Raw genomic sequence first — 22,042 nt, 5'->3', positions numbered from 1 at the left:
GGAGGACGCAGCCTCCTTTTTATCCTATTTTCCCGGCCGCATTTCCCTCTCTCTTTCCCCATTGGCTTAGGTACTTGAGAGGCACAGACTTCCCGGAACGCCTGATACCTGAAATTCCCCTCTAATGTATAACCCTCCCTTTTAATTTTTAATTCTTATAGAATTCATAGTTTTCCCCCCGTTGCTTCTTTCATCTTTCGATATCCAATTTCATTTATCAGCAGCCCTACAGTTTGTTTGTAAAGGCAAATATCTCTTCCCATTCATCAATCAGTGGAATCCATCCCATTGTTTCTTTTATCTCTCAGTGCTAGCCTTATCTACAGGCTGATCCACAACTCATTTGTAAAGACAAATTCAACATTCCTCTCAATCCCTCCTCTTTTATTTTTAATAATTGTCTTTACAAACTTTAGCTATCATTTACTTAATTTTTTGTTCCTGAGTCTTTTTTTTTTTTTGGTTTTGTAATTATTTGGAGTGACATCAATTTCTATCCTTTTGTAACCATTTCTGGATCAGTAGGCGTGGCTATTACCTGCATCCCTTTGATCACATGTTGAATAAGTTGTACTAAGCAAGGGATCGTGCATGGTAAAAAGATTAGAGTTGCTACAGCACATAAGAGGAAAAAAAGTAATTGTTTAACCTATAGTCCACCAGGTAGCCAAGAAAACATGTCCCATTCCCATAAAGGTTTTTGCTACTTTTTCTCCTAAGGTCAAAACAATTATTTTCCCATTCTTGGCTCCAACCTAACTGATAATATAAAGGTAACATTATTAAGAGAAACATTCTGATTGTGTAATCTAATTTCCTAACTTAATTTTTACTTTCACGTTGTCTTTCACACCACTTGTGGCGAGTGAAGGCACAGAAACAGCTTAACATAAAGAAAACAATGACAGCAAGGGTTGGCCCCCAATGCCTGGAGATCTGAGAGGAGGGATGCCCACACAGACTATTTCAGCAGGCAGTCTGTGGGTGGGCACACGAGGCTTCCCCCGATGTCGACGCCCTGGCTGCTGCTCCAGTCCACTCCTGCGGAGTGTCAGTCGCGGCTTCCCGTCCTTCTCCTCCAGCTGAGATGTCCAAATCTCTGGGGCTGCAGAGACCTTGGCCCGAGTGTGATGGGTCCAGCCGTGTTCAGCTGTCTGGACGGCTGTGTCTGTGCTCAGCAACACCTGGAAAGGTCCACGCCACTTCGCCACCAGTGGTGCTTCTTTCCACTCCTTAACCAGGACCCAGTCTCCCGGTTGGATGTTGTGAACAGCAAAGTCCAAAGGCAGGGTCTGTGCCAGCTGAGCTTCCTGTCGAAGAGATTTCACAAGAGACAGTATCCGAGCCACATATTGTTTCAAATACACATCACTTATCTCTATCCCCCCACTCGGCTGAGAATTACAAGGGTAAGGAATTCCAAACATCAATTCAAAGGGAGATAACTGAATATCTCCCCTGGGTCTGGCTCTTATCCTTGCTAAAGCCAGGGGCAGGAGCCGTACCCATGGCATTTTAGTTTCTATCACCAGCTTCAGGAGATGTTTCTTTATTTCTCCATTCATCCTCTCAACCTGGCCCGAACTCTGTGGGTGCCAGGGGGTATGGAGGTTCCACCGTATTCCTAAAGCAGTCATAAGTCCTTGAAGAATTTTTCCTGTAAAATGACTTTCCCTATCTGAATCTATCGCTTCCACCATCCCATATCTTGGAATTTTTTGTTCCAAAAATATTTTAAAAACTGATCCTGTAGTTGCTGACATAGTTGGAAATGCTTCTGGCCACCCGGTTAATTGACATACTATTACCAGAAGATATTTAAATCTTGCCACTCGAGGCATTTCAGTAAAATCCACCTGGCATCTCTGGAAGGGACGTACTGCCCAACGCCTCCCTCCCCTGGCCAGTTTCTTTGTAACTTTGTTGTTGGTTTTAGCACAAGTCAAACAGCCTTCAGTGGCTCGCTTTGCCAGGCTAAAGAGACCAACAGCAGTGTTCATTTTGAGGAAGGCGTCTGCCAGTCCTCGGGAGCCCCAATGACTTCCTTCATGAAGCTGTTTTAACAATTGTAAGGCTAGAGCTTTTGGTATCCACTGCTTACCATCCCTTGTAAACCAATTATTTTCTCTTTCCTCTGCCCCACTCTTTTTAATTATTTCAAGTTCTTCTGGTGGAAAAGAGAGTTTCTCTGGCAGCGGTGCAGTTACTGGGAGCAAAGGCAGGATCTTAGAGACTTCTGGCAACAATGCAGCTTTCCGAGCTTCTTCATCAGCTAGTCGGTTTCCTATTGCCTCCTCCGACCATCCTGCCTGATGCCCCTTAATGTGGATTATCGCCACCTTTTTTGGTAAATTCACTGCCTCCAATAGGCGAGAGATTAAGTTCTCGTGAGCTAATGTCTGTCCTCTGCAGCTTAATAAACCTCTTTCTTCCCATAGTTTTCCAAATGCATGTATTACCGCATATGCATATTTAGAATCAGTAAAGATATTTACTGTCTTGTCCTGGTATAATTCACAGGCTCTCACAAGCGGGTACAGCTCTGCTGTCTGAGCTGACCAGGTGTGTGGTAACCTCCCCCCTTCCTTTAATTGTTTCCCATTCACGATAGAGTATCCTGTAAATCGTTTCCCTTCTACCACCTTGGAGGACCCATCAATGAACACATTCTCTCCCTCAGGCCAGGGAATATCCCCGTAGATCTTCTCTAACCCGTGTCTGGAGGTCTATAACCTGGATACAATCATGGATTTCTTCCTGGCCCCCCTTTTCTCCAGGGCCATTTAAATAAGAGGCTGGATTAAAAATTTCCCCACCTTTAAATTCTAAATCCTCCTGTTCCATTAAACAAGATTCATACTGTAATAATCGAGCACTCGTCATCCACTTAGAGGCTCTCTCAGTTAACAAAGCTTTAATCTGATGTGGGACTTTAACAATGAGATACCCTCCCCTTGTCAGCTTTCGGGCTTCAGCCACCATCAGAGCTGTGGCTGCACAGTTCTGCAGACAATGGGGCCAGCCTCTGGCCACCGGGTCTAACAATTTAGAAAAATAGGCAACAGGCCTCCCTGTTCCCCCATGCTCTTGCACCAAAATTCCTTTAGCATGACCCTGTTTGACATCCACATATAGCTGAAATTCTTTTTCTGCATCTGGAAGAGCCAAGACTGGGGCCTTAACCAATTTGTCTTTTAATTTCTTAAAGCTCTTCTCTCCTTCTGGTGTCCATACCACGACATTAGGACTGTTTTGAGTTAAAAAGTTATATAAAGGTCTGGCCACCACAGAAAAATCCTCGATCCATGCTCTACAGTACCCCACCAACCCTAAAAACTGCCGTAACTCCTTTTTAGTCTGGGGTAATGGTACCTGTAAAATCCCTTGTATCCTTTCTGGATCAATACACCGTAACCCTTCGGACAGAATGTGTCCCAAATATTTGACCTTCTTTTCTACCAACTGTGCTTTCTTTTTGGATACTCTAAGTCCCTTTTTTGCAAGAAAATTAAGCAGCTTTACAGTAGCCTGTTCAACCACCTTTTCCTGTTCCCCTGATAAGAGCAAATCATCTACATACTGCAACAACTTGACTCCTAAGGGTGGAGTAAACTCTCTTAATATTTTCTGCAAAGCTTGCCCAAACAGAATTGGTGACTCTGTATATCCTTGAGGGAGTACTGTCCATGGCAATTGTTGTTTTATCATTTTCGCTCCTTTCTCTTGTTCCCACTCAAAAGCAAAATACTGTTTACTATCTTCTGTGATTGGACGCCCCCAGAAAGCATCCTTCAAATCCAGTACAGAATAATACTGATGTGAAGAAGGGATTTGATTCAGGATTGTGTATGGATCTGGAACTGTGAGATGCCTTGGTTTGACAATCTCATTTATTATTCTTAAATCCTGCACCATTCTGTAGGTTCCATCTGGTTTCTTAACCGGCAGGATAGGAGTGTTTTAGGGAGACATACACGGGTTTAAAAGACCTGCTTTTAGCAGGGACTCAATAACAGGCTGTAACCCCTTCTTTCCCTCCCTTGAAAGAGGGCATTGCTTTTTAGACACCACTTGTCCTGGTTGCTTCAAAGTAATTTGGAGAGGCTCTATGTCCAGTTTCCCATATTTCCCTGGAGCTGCCCATACTTCCGGATTTATTTTAGCATAAGCCTTTTCAGACATTTTACACAAAGATATCACAGTTTCGGACTCCGTGTCACTTCGTACAATGCTAATTTGCATTCCCATTCTAGCCATCAAATCTCTTCCCAGTAAATTACAATCACAATTAGGAACAAACAAGAATTCATGCAGTTCAAATCTGTCCCCCACATTTATTAACAGCGGTTGAATAAAATGCACTCGCTCATCCTTCCCGCTTACTCCTTGAATAACCAAGGATCTTTTTGACAATTTCCCCCCCTTAGGTATAAAATTTAAGGTGGACCGAGACGCCCCCGTGTCTACCAAAAAACACACCTCCTCTCGATCCGGACCCACCTTAAAAGTTATCAAGGGCTCTTGAGTGGTGGGTCCTTGGTATAATAGGAGCCCCTGACACCCCTAACAATCCATTTCCATTATCCTCTGGACTTCCTCCTCCTGAGGGTCCAGTTGTTTTTGCGGACACTCGTTTTTCCAATGCCCTTCTGCCCTGCAGATAGCACACTGGTTCTTCCCCAGCCGCTGTTTGGGTCGGCTGTCCCCTGCCGAGGAGGAAATCCCTCTGCCCCTTCCTTGTGGCCGACCCCGTCCCCTCTGTCACTGGGGACCCCTTGGACCCTGCGGTTTATTCCTCCGGGGTGCAAAAACTCTGCCATCATCCTTACTTTAGCTTTTGCCTTTTCCTCATCCCTTCTTACATATATCTGCTGTGTTTTTCTAACCAATTCCTCTAGAGGCTTATTCTGCCACTCTTCATCCTTCTGTATTCCTTTCCGTATATCAGGCCAGGCTTTAGTAACAAATTGTACTTTAAGCAATGTGTTGAAGGCTGGCCCTTCAGGATCCATCCCCCCGTGCTTCCTCCAGGCATCCCTAATCCTCTCCAACCAATGAGGGCTTTCCTGTTTCTCCTGTTCTAACGACATAGCCTTAGCTATGTTGTTAGTTCTGGGAGCCACTGACTTGATTGCCCTAATCAAATAAGCACGATAATCACGGTGAGCCAGACTGGCCTGGTTATTTGGGTCCCACTGGGGGTCTGCCTGGGGGATGGCATCACCCACCGTAGGTGCATTGGGTCCAGCCCCCCCTGCTGCTTGTGGGTGTTCATCCTCCCACAGCTGCCGAGCTTTCTGCAAAGTCATTCGTTTCTCTGATTACCCAAACAAAATTCCCAAAAGAAAATCCCAATCCTTCCATGTATAATCCGCATTTCCCAAATATTCCTCTATCTTTTCCCCCACCCCTATGGGATCATCCAAATATGGGGGTAATTCTTTTTTCAACCCTCTTATATCCTGGGTAGTAAGTGGTACAATTACAAACCCAAATCCTCCCCCTTGACCCCCCAAAGGAACTTGACAGAGTGGCATCTGGTGTACCCCTGTCTCTTGGGGGGCTTCTGATGCCCTAAACTGAGTTCCTCTTCTAGTTCTGGGGGGTGATACAACATGCTGCTCCCCTCCCCCTACACCATCATCCTTCTCAGGTGGGGCTGTAGGAATAACATTTCCCTGATCCCCTTGCTCTGAAAGTTGAGGATACAGACGACCTGCAGCTGGCAACACTGGAGGACAAGACGGGGGAAGGTGCTGAAAAACATTCCAATCCTCACCACTTTCCTCTAAATACCTTCACAAAATTCGACACAAATGAATTTTATCTGTTCCATAAGTAGCCATATAAGTCCCCTTGCCAACTTATACTCTGGCCTCACAAAATAACAATATTTTACCATAATTTCCATAGTTACTTCTGGGTGAATATACAATCTCTCCCAAGACCTCAGCATTCACCCCAAGGGACTCTCCGGGGGTATTATGGGATCGTCATCCCATTTGCCAGGGCCCCTTCGCGGCTTTACCTTTCCAACCCTCTCTGGGTGCCCCGTTTTACCTGTGCTACCCTCCATGGGTGCCCTCCCAGGTTTGCTCCCCGAAGATCCCATTTTACTCACCGGTGAGATTTTCAGTAGTCCTTCCCTGTGGACTCTTCACGGACCCCCCTGGTCCGCCACTCGTCTGTCTCCTGGACAGTCTCGGGAACCCAATCAATCGCCCGGTGCCGGCCGGCACCAAGGGGAGCTGATCACCGAAACTGGGTGAGGCGCCTTCAGCTCCGCTCGCCGCCCGCCGCCCCGGACGGTGGAAAGATCCCGGACGAGCCCCCAAATTGTCAGGAAAATTAATCCACAAACACCAGACGTTTATGTCCAAAAAGGAGACAGAGGAGTCCTTTTTGCTTTATTCGAATAAAGGGAGAGGCCATGGGACATTCCCCTGGGATCTCTCAAATTTTCGGAGGACGCAGCCTCCTTTTTATCCTATTTTCCCGGCCGCATTTCCCTCTCTCTTTCCCCATTGGCTTAGGTACTTGAGAGGCACAGACTTCCCGGAACGCCTGATACCTGAAATTCCCCTCTAATGTATAACCCTCCCTTTTAATTTTTATTTCTTATGGAATTCATAGGTTTCCCCCCGTTGCTTCTTTCATCTTTCGATATCCAATTTCATTTATCAGCAGCCCTACAGTTTGTTTGTAAAGGCAAATATCTCTTCCCATTCATCAATCAGTGGAATCCATCCCATTGTTTCTTTTATCTCTCAGTGCTAGCCTTATCTACAGGCTGATCCACAACTCATTTGTAAAGACAAATTCAACATTCCTCTCACCTGTAACCGCTCCTCCTCTACTCACCAAATGCATGTGCTCTAGGAAGTCTCCTTGACCCTGCTCTTACCCCAGAAATAACTAATTTTTGTAAGTAGGCAAGCCAGTGATGGAAGGGATCACTTTGGGAAAAAAACCCATTGTCTCTTCTCTCTGGGGAGACCTTCTAGCGGCCTTCTGGTACCTAAAGGGGGCATACAAGAAAGCTGGAGAGGGACTTTTCACAAGGGTATATGTGGGACAAGGGGGGATGGCTTTAAACTGACAGAGGGTAGGGTTAGATTAGATTAGATATCAGGAAGAAATTCTTTGCTGAGAGGGTGGTGAGGCACTGGAACAGGTTGCCCAGAGAAGTTGTAGATGCCCCATCCCTGTAGGTGTTCAAGGCCAGGTTGATTGGCTCTGAACAACCTGATCTAGTGGAAGTTGTCCCTGCCCATGGTAGGGGGGTTGGAACTAGCTGATATTTAAGATCCCTTCCAACTCAAACCATTCTATGCTTCTGTATGATTTTGTTTCATGAGATATGGGACTGAAGAGTAGCCCATTGGCCTATACCTAGCAATGACCATTATCATTTAGGCCGTCCTCAGATGCTCTTAAACTGAGTAATTGTTTTGCAGTGAGCTGTTAGGTGGGAGCACTCAGGTAAAACCAAAAGCTTTATGTAAGATGTATGAACTTCTATCCATATTCAGCATAAGGCGCTTCCCTTTAACTCTCAATTGCTAGCCCTCTCTTCAAATCAGAAGAGTTCCCTTACTTTGTTTAAACTTCCAGCTTGTGTACTGTTTTTATATTCCATTCTTGATATCTCTTTCCTAATCCATATACATTTACCTTCCCCAAATGCATCCTCAGATATACTTTCACCCATACTTCCTTCTGTTTTATTTTCCTGTTGGAGGTTGGGTTTTCTTCCCTTTTCTTTCCTTGTTACTTGTGGAATTTTTTCCCATTCAGTTGCTAAGAAGCACTGATGGCTGGGTGCTTGAGAGGGCAGGGAGGGGGAACTCCTCTGGTTTTTGGAGTTTCTCTTGGAGGGAAAGAGATACCGCGAGATTAGAAGCAGGTAAAGGATGGGGGCTGGGGCAGTTGCAGATCTTTTTATCTCGCTCTTTGTCATCAGAGAAGGACGGTCAGGATGTTGCTTATTACGGGGAGAATTCACCGGCACCTGAGAGGCCTATCACCATCTGCTCGCGTGTCCCGGGAATCCTGAACTTCGCCTCTCCCTGCCCTGCTCAGAGCCAGGCCGCTGCTGGCCTGCCACCACTGTTTCTTCAGTATTGCTCTGGGTTTCTCCATGTGGTAGCCAGCACCCAGCTGCCTTCCTGGGACGTTCCACAGCTACCACCGCGGAACTCCTGATACATCTCGTCCACCACCCCGGGATTTTTGCTCATTCCTCCCAGCTGTGATGGTAACTGCACCAAAGGGGAAAGTGCCTGCAGCTGAGAGGACTGTTACTGGGTCCCTGGTTCTCTTTGTTGTTAATGCCATAGTTATTGTTGCTTTGTTTGCCTTGTTATACATACTAGTAAAGAATTGTTATTCCTATCCTCATATCTTTGCCTGAGAGCCTCTTAATTTCAAAATTATAATAATTTGGAGAGAGGAGGTTTACATTCTCCATTCCAAGGGAGGCCCCTGCCTTCCCTAGAAGACACCTGTCTTTCAAATGAAGTAATTTCCCTAATCCGTACTTAACATCTTTAATAACTTATGGGAAGCAAAACAAACTGAAATGTACCATGATCTGTTGCTTTTAATTTCTGGAAAACACTTCTTCCCAAATTTTGCATTTCATCCTTATATGTGCTTACCATAGATTAGTATTACTGTTTTTTTTCAATAGTATTGCATTACAAGTTCATGTCCAGTTTCCTATTACAAGTCAGTGTACATCAAAATTATTGCTTCTTGATGGGAAGTGGAGACATGTCCATATGATATAATCTATTGCCCTAGTTGTGTCATTTAACTTTATTTGCAATTAATTTCATCTAACAATAAACTAATTATTGTGATACATTCAGGCCCTTTATAAGGTTTATTTTACACCGTTTTTTCAAACTTTCCTTACATCAGGGACAGTAATTTCTCATACATTGTTTTGTTTTAGAAAATAAATAAATTATTAACACATGTTTGTTGTTTGTACTGTAATAATATTTTGTGGAATTCAGTGCAAGGATACAAATAAAATATTCAAACCATACGCAACAGCTATATTTAGGAATCAACTACAGTAATAAAGATATCCTGACTTACTGAGAATAATACTGATGATGACTCATTAATAAGTCTTCTCTAGATTGCTAATGAAATTATTAAGTAAAAGGGCCATAGTACCCTTCACAGTGATAGCACTGGAATTTGTCAAAGATGGATTTCCAATTAATTCCCTGATATGAGTGTGTCAGAAATGCAACACACCTTGAAATAATAATTTCTTTGCATAGAGTTTTTCATACAGGCTATATTAAAAATATTTTAGAGTTACGCAATCCTTTTGCAAACACAAGAAGAAAAAATAAAGCAGAAGAAAGAGTGAGAAACAGATATGGACTCTAGAGATAATCACCCTGAAAACAAATGATGAGTCAACTAAGTGAACAGATATGAGATGGCTAGTCTGGAGCTACAGAAGAAAACACCATTTTTCCAATGTCACAGATGTAGGGTGAAGTGGCTTAGAGAAAGCCAGTATTATCAAAGCAAGAATTCAAGATCCTTTAGATGGACTGCATCAGGTCAGTAATAAGCTTTAAGCTAAAGAAAGGCAACTTATAACTTGGATCCTAAGACAGCTAAAAATTTATTTTAATAGAATCATATAGAACCGTTTTCAGAAACTGATCACCTACAATGTGACATAAAGAAATATATAAATAACATATCAATTTGGTTACTAAAGAAATAAATATACAGAAAAGGAAGCTACTGACTATTTAAAGTTCAATTTATGATAAAACCTTAGCATTTTCTAATTCTAAAACATCTTTCATCTCTTATTAATCTCTCATAATTCTAAGGATAGCTAGTTCTCAACTCATTATTACTTTTTACGTAGTCTTAAACTGAAATTAATGCATATGCTACTGCTAGAATAATTCACAACTTTCATTATAATCTTCATCTCTGTGTGTATCTCAGATGAGTACCTTTTCATCTGAAAACTACATGTTTCTTCTAAAGCCAGCAACAATTTTTAGAAGAGTGGATTAAGCAAGCTTGGGTGTAATCAAAACATTCTTAAAAACCCCACCTTAATAACATACTTTTCCCAAGTAATTTGACATAAGAATGGGGAAAAATGAATAAACTAATTTTGTTCTTATATTGTTTATTCTGTAGATAAAATGAGAAAATGAGTTTCAAGGAAGTTCAAATTCATGCAATACATTTCAAAGAATAACTGCCAAATGATTTTTAAGCTGTGGATAATCTGACAGGGCTTGTTTTCAGTGTGATTTAGGACAAGCTGCAGAACAGCAAGGGTCACCTTTCAGCACTTTGGATTTAGAGCTATTTAAGACCTGAGTTTCCAGTCCTATCAAAGCTTCCAAATTCAGAGTTTAAACCCAGTTAAGCTTTGAGTCAGTCTCATCCAGAACACAGGTTTCACAAGGGAGGTGTGTCTGTGCTGGCTGGTCAGCCCAGTGACAGAAGGACGGGAGCTCAGATGTAGCAAGTGAGAGCATGCCAAAGGGGGCATGCTGCTTTTAGTAGACTGAGGTATTTGGCTTTATGCACAGTATAGAAACAATCCAGAAAAAACAATAAAACCACAATTATTCTAATTCCAAGAAAATGTTAAAGTGTGTTTCTAAAGTCTTTACTATGTAAGAATGCTTTAACCTTTACTTTCTCAAAGCACATTTAAAAGTTGAATACAACTCATCTCAACATGATGATGCATAGCCTGATAGTTCCGTGGCACACAAGACCTATGGGAAGACACTGCAGTGAAAATGAGACCAGAATGGCCTAGAATATGTATCAATGAAGCACATTGAGCATATTCTATGGACTTGAAACTGAAATTTGAGTCCATTCCCTCAGAAAAATTATGACTTACAGCAGGTAGAAATTTTGGTAGAAATTCCCAAGGAGCATCCTGACCCACCACTTTGCAACACAATGTAACTTACATATTTATTTGGCACCTTCGGTGAATACAGGACAAGTTGCTAATGTGAACTGCTCACTTGATAATTTTTCCTTTCTGTCTAAATTAAGATGATTCACTATAGCTCACCTGTAACTTTTGGGTCAGAGAATTCCTCTCTGTCTGGAGCTCTGGCACTGTCGATTTCTTGTTTCAATCTTTCTATTTCCTAAGGGAGAAGAAACAACCTTGCTAGCACACAATATCTAACTTGGCCTCAGTGCAGGTAAACTGGCTGCTGCTTCTCCTGAACGAGCTATTGCAATGATGTAAAAAATGGCAGTAAGATACTGCCCCTCATAGTGCATGAAGTTTAAGCCTTGCTTCCAATATTCCTAAATCACAGTTTCAAAACAGCAATTCAGTTCTGAATTAACAATACAGATAAGTATTTTCTTTGCTATAAAAGTCCAAGTTATTCTCTCCCACAAAAAAGATCTGAAATAATGTTTTCCTAGAAAACTGAGTCCTTGTAATTAAAGAAACAATTTTTTACTTTAAATTCTATTATAAACTATTCTCCATTTTTTCAAGAGAAAAATTCAGTTTTCATCTGGGAGCTGCTTATTATGTCACTAACAGGAGGGCTGAGTATCAAAAGATTGCCTGCTTTGACCACTGAGTTCTGTAAAAAAAGAATGTAAAAGGAAAGGTTTCTTTAATTTAGCAAGAAGAAAATAAAGTATAAAAATAACAAATATAGATAAAATAATGAATGGAAGAGAAGCCTGTCCTTAGCTTGCTTTCAACACACAAGAATAAAAATAGTTAATGAAGCTAAAAGGTATCAAATTTAAAACTAGTCAATATTTTTCCCAAAAAGGGTATAGTCACCTCACAGAACTCCTTTCAGAAAGATTTCTTTGCATCCAACAGCTCAGCATAATTCAAAAGCACATGGACACCAAAATGGGAAACATTACCAAGCTGAACCTAATCTCTTAAGGATGAGGAAATTTGGAAAAGACTTTGTTCCATTTTGGGAGGATATTCTGTAACTGTTGCATCCTCTCATGCATCCTCCTCAGAAACACCTATCAACAGCCCCACAGGAGGCAATACCCTGCAAGATACACTGCTCCTCTGACCATGCACACCAGTGCACGCTGTGTCTGTTCGGAGGGCTCAAGGAATCTGATCCTACAGAGGGCAAACAATCCTTCATACATAGCTCCTTGCACCTTCTTTTTCCTATATATAAAGGGGTGAGTCTTGATCATTCTGCAGCACAAATATGCTTTCCTTTGAGACCCATGCCAGAGCAGGTGTTACTCCAATTCCTTGCATTTCCATGCTGCTGGTCCAGCTCAAGGCAGATGGCCCAATTATTATTAAGTTACAGGCTGATGCTTTTTGCATGTATTTAAGGAAAGGGCTAATCCTAGGTATAATGAAATTCATCTATATTAACATAGCCTGAAAAACAGATTGGCCTGAAAAGACATTGATCAATTACTTGTGCCAAACCCTGCTCTCCAGAAAAAGTAATGTGTGCAATGACTGCTTCCCTTCTAAGTGAATTTGGACTGCATCAACGTGCTGACTGCTCTGTAGAAACTACGCATGCTTCAATTACAGACTTAATTTTGCAAAGAGAGATACTTGTTAAAAGCAAACATGAAAAAAATTATACTTTTTTTTGTTGTTCAGATACCCAGCTCTATACTGGACTAATGTAATTATAATACACAGGAAAAAATATTAATCTTTTCAAAGAAGCTGAAAAATGGATTTTACTTTGTAACATCTATATGAAATAATACAGTATTTACCAGCCGTCACAAATTTAATATTGAAAGTCTTTAGAAATTATGTAGCACAAAAGCCAAGAATAAATGTTAGCAGATATCTTTTCTTTTTTCTTCAGTGTAGACTCTAACTCCTGTATTGCCTGGTTTAATTCTGTTTTATGAGTGTGGATTTCATTGGCTTGACTGCTCACACACTCTAGCTCAGTGACCTGTTGAAATAAGTAGAAGCAACATATGCAGAATTTATTGCAATAAATGCAAGGTACTATTACTTCTTTGAATTTAAAATATACCCATAGTGCTGGGCGACTTGTGTTGATTAAAATGGTGAAGGTGTTCTTAGGAAGTTAGCATAAAATTACTTTAAAAAATGTTTTGCATAAAATAATTGCTATAGCTTTTAACGTTTACTATAATATCTTGGAAACGTTCAATGTAGTATGTCACCGGCTGAAAAAAAAACTAATGAAAAGTTATACTTACTAATTATTGAATAATTTATGAAAGAAACTGAATTACCACTTCAGAAATAGTAATCTCTAGATTATTAAACAGATCTGTCTAACTAACCTCTTAATCTGATGCTTTCTAATGTTGCACTGTCTTAATCAACTAAGTCACAATGCTCACCTACTTCCTAGCAAGCTAATTAAGATTTCACAGCCTGAATTTCTGATTTAGTGTTGTGGTTTGGGAATGGTAATCTCCAATTTAGTAGTCCTTCTAAAACCATGCCCTCGATTCCCCCCTTCAATGGGAGGCACAAAAGGCACAGATCACAGGTTGAGATAAGAACAATTTACTGAAAACAGCAATGGGATAAGATAACAGTAACAGCAACAATATTAATAACAAAAGGTATAAGACAAAGAAACAATTTAGATAGAAAAACCCTGAAAAAACTTCAAATACCAGACAGATCAGTCCCCCACGATTTCTCCCACTGGAAGGAATACCCTTCTCCTCTGAATTAAGAAAGAGTCCCCTTCCCCGACAATGACATGACATGGTATTGAATAACATTAGGGTCTGGCTACATCTACTCAGCCATACCCCCTCTTGACTATTGCAAAAACTTAACCCTGTCCTGTCTGGAACCAGGATATTATTCACCCCTTGTTCTATACCATCTACTTCATGCCCAGATTGTGCACTTTCCAACTATATGCATATACAAGCATGAGTATAATTTCTGTAGTCAATGGCCATCCCTCCAAGATGTCTGTGGAATTCATTTAGCTCATGATTTTGGGTTCTATCCAGGAGGGCTGGTGTGCTGTCGGCTGGTTGCAAACTGCATCAGGAACTCACAAATGGTGCATCTGGAGCAGTCCATACTCATTATCCATAGTAGTTCTGGCATACAGTGGTAGTTTCATTCAGCAGCCAATATTATACAGTGCAACATTACAGACTGTTCTCATCCAAAAATCAAATCCCCTTGAGGCACACATCATGTTTCTCCATCCCTCTGCATTACCCACCAAGTGCACCCTGAGAGGAATGTTGAATTTGTCTTTACAAATGAGTTGTGGATCAGCCTGTAGATAAGGCTAGCACTGAGAGATAAAAGAAACAATGGGATGGATTCCACTGATTGATGAATGGGAAGAGATATTTGCCTTTACAAACAAACTGTAGGGCTGCTGATAAATGAAATTGGATATCGAAAGATGAAAGAAGCAACGGGGGGAAACCTATGAATTCCATAAGAAATAAAAATTAAAAGGGAGGGTTATACATTAGAGGGGAATTTCAGGTATCAGGCGTTCCGGGAAGTCTGTGCCTCTCAAGTACCTAAGCCAATGGGGAAAGAGAGAGGGAAATGCGGCCGGGAAAATAGGATAAAAAGGAGGCTGCGTCCTCCGAAAATTTGAGAGATCCCAGGGGAATGTCCCATGGCCTCTCCCTTTATTCGAATAAAGCAAAAAGGACTCCTCTGTCTCCTTTTTGGACATAAACGTCTGGTGTTTGTGGATTAATTTTCCTGACAATTTGGGGGCTCGTCCGGGATCTTTCCACCGTCCGGGGCGGCGGGCGGCGAGCGGAGCTGAAGGCGCCTCACCCAGTTTCGGTGATCAGCTCCCCTTGGTGCCGGCCGGCACCGGGCGATTGATTGGGTTCCCGAGACTGTCCAGGAGACAGACGAGTGGCGGACCAGGGGGGTCCGTGAAGAGTCCACAGGGAAGGACTACTGAAAATCTCACCGGTGAGTAAAATGGGATCTTCGGGGAGCAAACCTGGGAGGGCACCCATGGAGGGTAGCACAGGTAAAACGGGGCACCCAGAGAGGGTTGGAAAGGTAAAGCCGCGAAGGGGCCCTGGCAAATGGGATGACGATCCCATAATACCCCCGGAGAGTCCCTTGGGGTGAATGCTGAGGTCTTGGGAGAGATTGTATATTCACCCAGAAGTAACTATGGAAATTATGGTAAAATATTGTTATTTTGTGAGGCCAGAGTATAAGTTGGCAAGGGGACTTATATGGCTACTTATGGAACAGATAAAATTCATTTGTGTCGAATTTTGTGAAGGTATTTAGAGGAAAGTGGTGAGGATTGGAATGTTTTTCAGCACCTTCCCCCGTCTTGTCCTCCAGTGTTGCCAGCTGCAGGTCGTCTGTATCCTCAACTTTCAGAGCAAGGGGATCAGGGAAATGTTATTCCTACAGCCCCACCTGAGAAGGATGATGGTGTAGGGGGAGGGGAGCAGCATGTTGTATCACCCCCCAGAACTAGAAGAGGAACTCAGTTTAGGGCATCAGAAGCCCCCCAAGAGACAGGGGTACACCAGATGCCACTCTGTCAAGTTCCTTTGGGGGGTCAAGGGGGAGGATTTGGGTTTGTAATTGTACCACTTACTACCCAGGATATAAGAGGGTTGAAAAAAGAATTACCCCCATATTTGGATGATCCCATAGGGGTGGGGGAAAAGATAGAGGAATATTTGGGAAATGCGGATTATACATGGAAGGATTGGGATTTTCTTTTGGGAATTTTGTTTGGGTAATCAGAGAAACGAATGACTTTGCAGAAAGCTCGGCAGCTGTGGGAGGATGAACACCCACAAGCAGCAGGGGGGGCTGGACCCAATGCACCTACGGTGGGTGATGCCATCCCCCAGGCAGACCCCCAGTGGGACCCAAATAACCAGGCCAGTCTGGCTCACCGTGATTATCGTGCTTATTTGATTAGGGCAATCAAGTCAGTGGCTCCCAGAACTAACAACATAGCTAAGGCTATGTCGTTAGAACAGGAGAAACAGGAAAGCCCTCATTGGTTGGAGAGGATTAGGGATGCCTGGAGGAAGCACGGGGGGATGGATCCTGAAGGGCCAGCCTTCAACACATTGCTTAAAGTACAATTTGTTACTAAAGCCTGGCCTGATATACGGAAAGGAATACAGAAGGATGAAGAGTGGCAGAATAAGCCTCTAGAGGAATTGGTTAGAAAAACACAGCAGATATATGTAAGAAGGGATGAGGAAAAGGCAAAAGCTAAAGTAAGGATGATGGCAGAGTTTTTGCACCCCGGAGGAATAAACCGCAGGGTCCAAGGGGTCCCCAGTGACAGAGGGGACGGGGTCGGCCACAAGGAAGGGGCAGAGGGATTTCCTCCTCGGCAGGGGACAGCCGACCCAAACAGCGGCTGGGGAAGAACCAGTGTGCTATCTGCAGGGCAGAAGGGCATTGGAAAAACGAGTGTCCGCAAAAACAACTGGACCCTCAGGAGGAGGAAGTCCAGAGGATAATGGAAATGGATTGTTAGGGGTGTCAGGGGCTCCTATTATACCAAGGACCCACCACTCAAGAGCCCTTGATAACTTTTAAGGTGGGTCCGGATCGAGAGGAGGTGTGTTTTTTGGTAGACACGGGGGCGTCTCGGTCCACCTTAAATTTTATACCTAAGGGGGGGAAATTGTCAAAAAGATCCTTGGTTATTCAAGGAGTAAGCGGGAAGGATGAGCGAGTGCATTTTATTCAACCGCTGTTAATAAATGTGGGGGACAGATTTGAACTGCATGAATTCTTGTTTGTTCCTAATTGTGATTGTAATTTACTGGGAAGAGATTTGATGGCTAGAATGGGAATGCAAATTAGCATTGTACGAAGTGACACGGAGTCCGAAACTGTGATATCTTTGTGTAAAATGTCTGAAAAGGCTTATGCTAAAATAAATCCGGAAGTATGGGCAGCTCCAGGGAAATATGGGAAACTGGACATAGAGCCTCTCCAAATTACTTTGAAGCAACCAGGACAAGTGGTGTCTAAAAAGCAATGCCCTCTTTCAAGGGAGGGAAAGAAGGGGTTACAGCCTGTTATTGAGTCCCTGCTAAAAGCAGGTCTTTTAAACCCGTGTATGTCTCCCTAAAACACTCCTATCCTGCCGGTTAAGAAACCAGATGGAACCTACAGAATGGTGCAGGATTTAAGAATAATAAATGAGATTGTCAAACCAAGGCATCTCACAGTTCCAGATCCATACACAATCCTGAATCAAATCCCTTCTTCACATCAGTATTATTCTGTACTGGATTTGAAGGATGCTTTCTGGGGGCGTCCAATCACAGAAGATAGTAAACAGTATTTTGCTTTTGAGTGGGAACAAGAGAAAGGAGCGAAAATGATAAAACAACAATTGCCATGGACAGTACTCCCTCAAGGATATACAGAGTCACCAATTCTGTTTGGGCAAGCTTTGCAGAAAATATTAAGAGAGTTTACTCCACCCTTAGGAGTCAAGTTGTTGCAGTATGTAGATGATTTGCTCTTATCAGGGGAACAGGAAAAGGTGGTTGAACAGGCTACTGTAAAGCTGCTTAATTTTCTTGCAAAAAAGGGACTTAGAGTATCCAAAAAGAAAGCACAGTTGGTAGAAAAGAAGGTCAAATATTTGGGACACATTCTGTCCGAAGGGTTACGGTGTATTGATCCAGAAAGGATACAAGGGATTTTACAGGTACCATTACCCCAGACTAAAAAGGAGTTACGGCAGTTTTTAGGGTTGGTGGGGTACTGTAGAGCATGGATCGAGGATTTTTCTGTGGTGGCCAGACCTTTATATAACTTTTTAACTCAAAACAGTCCTAATGTCGTGGTATGGACACCAGAAGGAGAGAAGAGCTTTAAGAAATTAAAAGACAAATTGGTTAAGGCCCCAGTCTTGGCTCTTCCAGATGCAGAAAAAGAATTTCAGCTATATGTGGATGTCAAACAGGGTCATGCTAAAGGAATTTTGGTGCAAGAGCATGGGGGAACAGGGAGGCCTGTTGCCTATTTTTCTAAATTGTTAGACCCGGTGGCCAGAGGCTGGCCCCATTGTCTGCAGAACTGTGCAGCCACAGCTCTGATGGTGGCTGAAGCCCGAAAGCTGACAAGGGGAGGGTATCTCATTGTTAAAGTCCCACATCAGATTAAAGCTTTGTTAACTGAGAGAGCCTCTAAGTGGATGACGAGTGCTCGATTATTACAGTATGAATCTTGTTTAATGGAACAGGAGGATTTAGAATTTAAAGGTGGGGAAATTTTTAATCCAGCCTCTTATTTAAATGGCCCTGGAGAAAAGGGGGGCCAGGAAGAAATCCATGATTGTATCCAGGTTATAGACCTCCAGACACGGGTTAGAGAAGATCTACGGGGATATTCCCTGGCCTGAGGGAGAGAATGTGTTCATTGATGGGTCCTCCAAGGTGGTAGAAGGGAAACGATTTACAGGATACTCTATCGTGAATGGGAAACAATTAAAGGAAGGGGGGAGGTTACCACACACCTGGTCAGCTCAGACAGCAGAGCTGTACCCGCTTGTGAGAGCCTGTGAATTATACCAGGACAAGACAGTAAATATCTTTACTGATTCTAAATATGCATATGCGGTAATACATGCATTTGGAAAACTATGGGAAGAAAGAGGTTTATTAAGCTGCAGAGGACAGACATTAGCTCACGAGAACTTAATCTCTCGCCTATTGGAGGCAGTGAATTTACCAAAAAAGGTGGCGATAATCCACATTAAGGGGCATCAGGCAGGATGGTCGGAGGAGGCAATAGGAAACCGACTAGCTGATGAAGAAGCTCGGAAAGCTGCATTGTTGCCAGAAGTCTCTAAGATCCTGCCTTTGCTCCCAGTAACTGCACCGCTGCCAGAGAAACTCTCTTTTCCACCAGAAGAACTTGAAATAATTAAAAAGAGTGGGGCAGAGGAAAGAGAAAATAATTGGTTTACAAGGGATGGTAAGCAGTGGATACCAAAAGCTCTAGCCTTACAATTGTTAAAACAGCTTCATGAAGGAAGTCATTGGGGCTCCCGAGGACTGGCAGACGCCTTCCTCAAAATGAACACTGCTGTTGGTCTCTTTAGCCTGGCAAAGCGAGCCACTGAAGGCTGTTTGACTTGTGCTAAAACCAACAACAAAGTTACAAAGAAACTGGCCAGGGGAGGGAGGCGTTGGGCAGTACGTCCCTTCCAGAGATGCCAGGTGGATTTTACTGAAATGCCTCGAGTGGCAAGATTTAAATATCTTCTGGTAATAGTATGTCAATTAACCGGGTGGCCAGAAGCATTTCCAACTATGTCAGCAACTACAGGATCAGTTTTTAAAATATTTTTGGAACAAAAAATTCCAAGATATGGGATGGTGGAAGCGATAGATTCAGATAGGGAAAGTCATTTTACAGGAAAAATTCTTCAAGGACTTATGACTGCTTTAGGAATACGGTGGAACCTCCATACCCCCTGGCACCCACAGAGTTCGGGCCAGGTTGAGAGGATGAATGGAGAAATAAAGAAACATCTCCTGAAGCTGGTGATAGAAACTAAAATGCCATGGGTACGGCTCCTGCCCCTGGCTTTAGCAAGGATAAGAGCCAGACCCAGGGGAGATATTCAGTTATCTCCCTTTGAATTGATGTTTGGAATTCCTTACCCTTGTAATTCTCAGCCGAGTGGGGGGATAGAGATAAGTGATGTGTATTTGAAACAATATGTGGCTCGGATACTGTCTCTTGTGAAATCTCTTCGACAGGAAGCTCAGCTGGCACAGACCCTGCCTTTGGACTTTGCTGTTCACAACATCCAACCGGGAGACTGGGTCCTGGTTAAGGAGTGGAAAGAAGCACCACTGGTGGCGAAGTGGCGTGGACCTTTCCAGGTGTTGCTGAGCACAGACACAGCCGTCCAGACAGCTGAACACGGCTGGACCCATCACACTCGGGCCAAGGTCTCTGCAGCCCCAGAGATTTGGACATCTCAGCTGGAGGAGAAGGACGGGAAGCCGCGACTGACACTCCGCAGGAGTGGACTGGAGCAGCAGCCAGGGCGTCGACATCGGGGGAAGCCTCGTGTGCCCACCCACAGACTGCCTGCTGAAATAGTCTGTGTGGGCATCCCTCCTCTCAGATCTCCAGGCATTGGGGGCCAACCCTTGCTGTCATTGTTTTCTTTATGTTAAGCTGTTTCTGTGCCTTCACTCGCCACAAGTGGTGTGAAAGACAACGTGAAAGTAAAAATTAAGTTAGGAAATTAGATTACACAATCAGAATGTTTCTCTTAATAATGTTACCTTTATATTATCAGTTAGGTTGGAGCCAAGAATGGGAAAATAATTGTTTTGACCTTAGGAGAAAAAGTAGCAAAAACCTTTATGGGAATGGGACATGTTTTCTTGGCTACCTGGTGGACTATAGGTTAAACAATTACTTTTTTTCCTCTTATGTGCTGTAGCAACTCTAATCTTTTTACCATGCATGATCCCTTGCTTAGTACAACTTATTCAACATGTGATCAAAGGGATGCAGGTAATAGCCATGCCTACTGATCCAGAAATGGTTACAAAAGGATAGAAATTGATGTCACTCCAAATAATTAGAAAACCAAAAAAAAAAAAGACTCAGGAACAAAAAATTAAGTAAATGATAGCTAAAGTTTGTAAAGACAATTATTAAAAATAAAAGAGGAGGGATTGAGAGGAATGTTGAATTTGTCTTTACAAATGAGTTGTGGATCAGCCTGTAGATAAGGCTAGCACTGAGATAAAAGAAACAATGGGATGGATTCCACTGATTGATGAATGGGAAGAGATATTTGCCTTTACAAACAAACTGTAGGGCTGCTGATAAATGAAATTGGATATCGAAAGATGAAAGAAGCAACGGGGGGAAAACTATGAATTCTATAAGAATTAAAAATTAAAAGGGAGGGTTATACATTAGAGGGGAATTTCAGGTATCAGGCGTTCCGGGAAGTCTGTGCCTCTCAAGTACCTCAGCCAATGGGGAAAGAGAGAGGGAAATGCGGCCGGGAAAATAGGATAAAAAGGAGGCGTGTGATAGGTTGACTTAGGAAGAAGAAACACAGAAGAGATTCTTCCTAAGGGAATTTCCTCTGTGGGGGTTGGGATACTTGTGTTATGAATGATGTTCTATTTTTTCCAATTTATCAAGCAACAAGATTAAATTTAATAGTAAGTTTTTAATAGTAACAAAATGAATACAATCAAAGTATTGGAGATGACAATTAAAGTATTGGAGATGAAACAATCAAAGTGCATATATTTAAGAATATACAAAATTTGGCAGTAAGTAATTTAGTATAATTGAGGTTCGTATAAAGCATAAGCAAAACCGACCGGGGAGGGGCCCCCCTCCGACCGGGGGTACGGGGAGTGGCTCGCCATTCCTCACGTATCCAAGCATCCAGGCTAACAATCCCTCTTATATACTGTAGGCTACAGAAGTTTCTAGAAAGCTCCTCCTAGTTTCTATTCCTAAAATTTACGTAACTATACTGCACGGCGCATGCTCTACTAATGGGTTAGGGGGTGTCTCATCCTTTTGAGGGTCTTATTTCCGGTGAAGGCTCATCATCTTCATTGGTGACCTAGGTGTGACCTGCAGGTAGCGCAGGCGCCCTGTGTGACTGAGCAGATGTTTTCCATAACATGACTCTAATTAAGTCCCATGCTTGGAATCATTCCATTTTTGACAGCTTCAAGGTTGAAGCTGTATTTCTAGATGCTGCTTATCAGACCTCCGTCCTTCTACTATTCTTATCTGACTTTCTTCTAACCTTCTTCTTCGACTCCCAACATCTGGAAGATGTCTTTTGTCCTGTCTCACCCATCTCCCCCCCCTCATTCTGTAACAATTGTCTTCTATTGATCTAAATACAATTTTGTTAATATAGTTACAACTTAATTAGCACGAATCACATTTATCACACCTGCAACAGCCAATTAGAGAAAGTTAGTTTGCTCCGTGCACACACATTTTGAGAAAGGTAATCCGGAA

The sequence above is a fragment of the Sturnus vulgaris genome, chromosome W (genome assembly GCF_052056855.1).
Source record: "Sturnus vulgaris isolate bStuVul1 chromosome W, bStuVul1.hap1, whole genome shotgun sequence".
Classification (NCBI taxonomy): Eukaryota; Metazoa; Chordata; class Aves; order Passeriformes; family Sturnidae; genus Sturnus; species Sturnus vulgaris.
The sequence above is the reverse complement of the archived record's forward strand: the minus strand, read 5'-3'. Positions refer to the sequence as shown.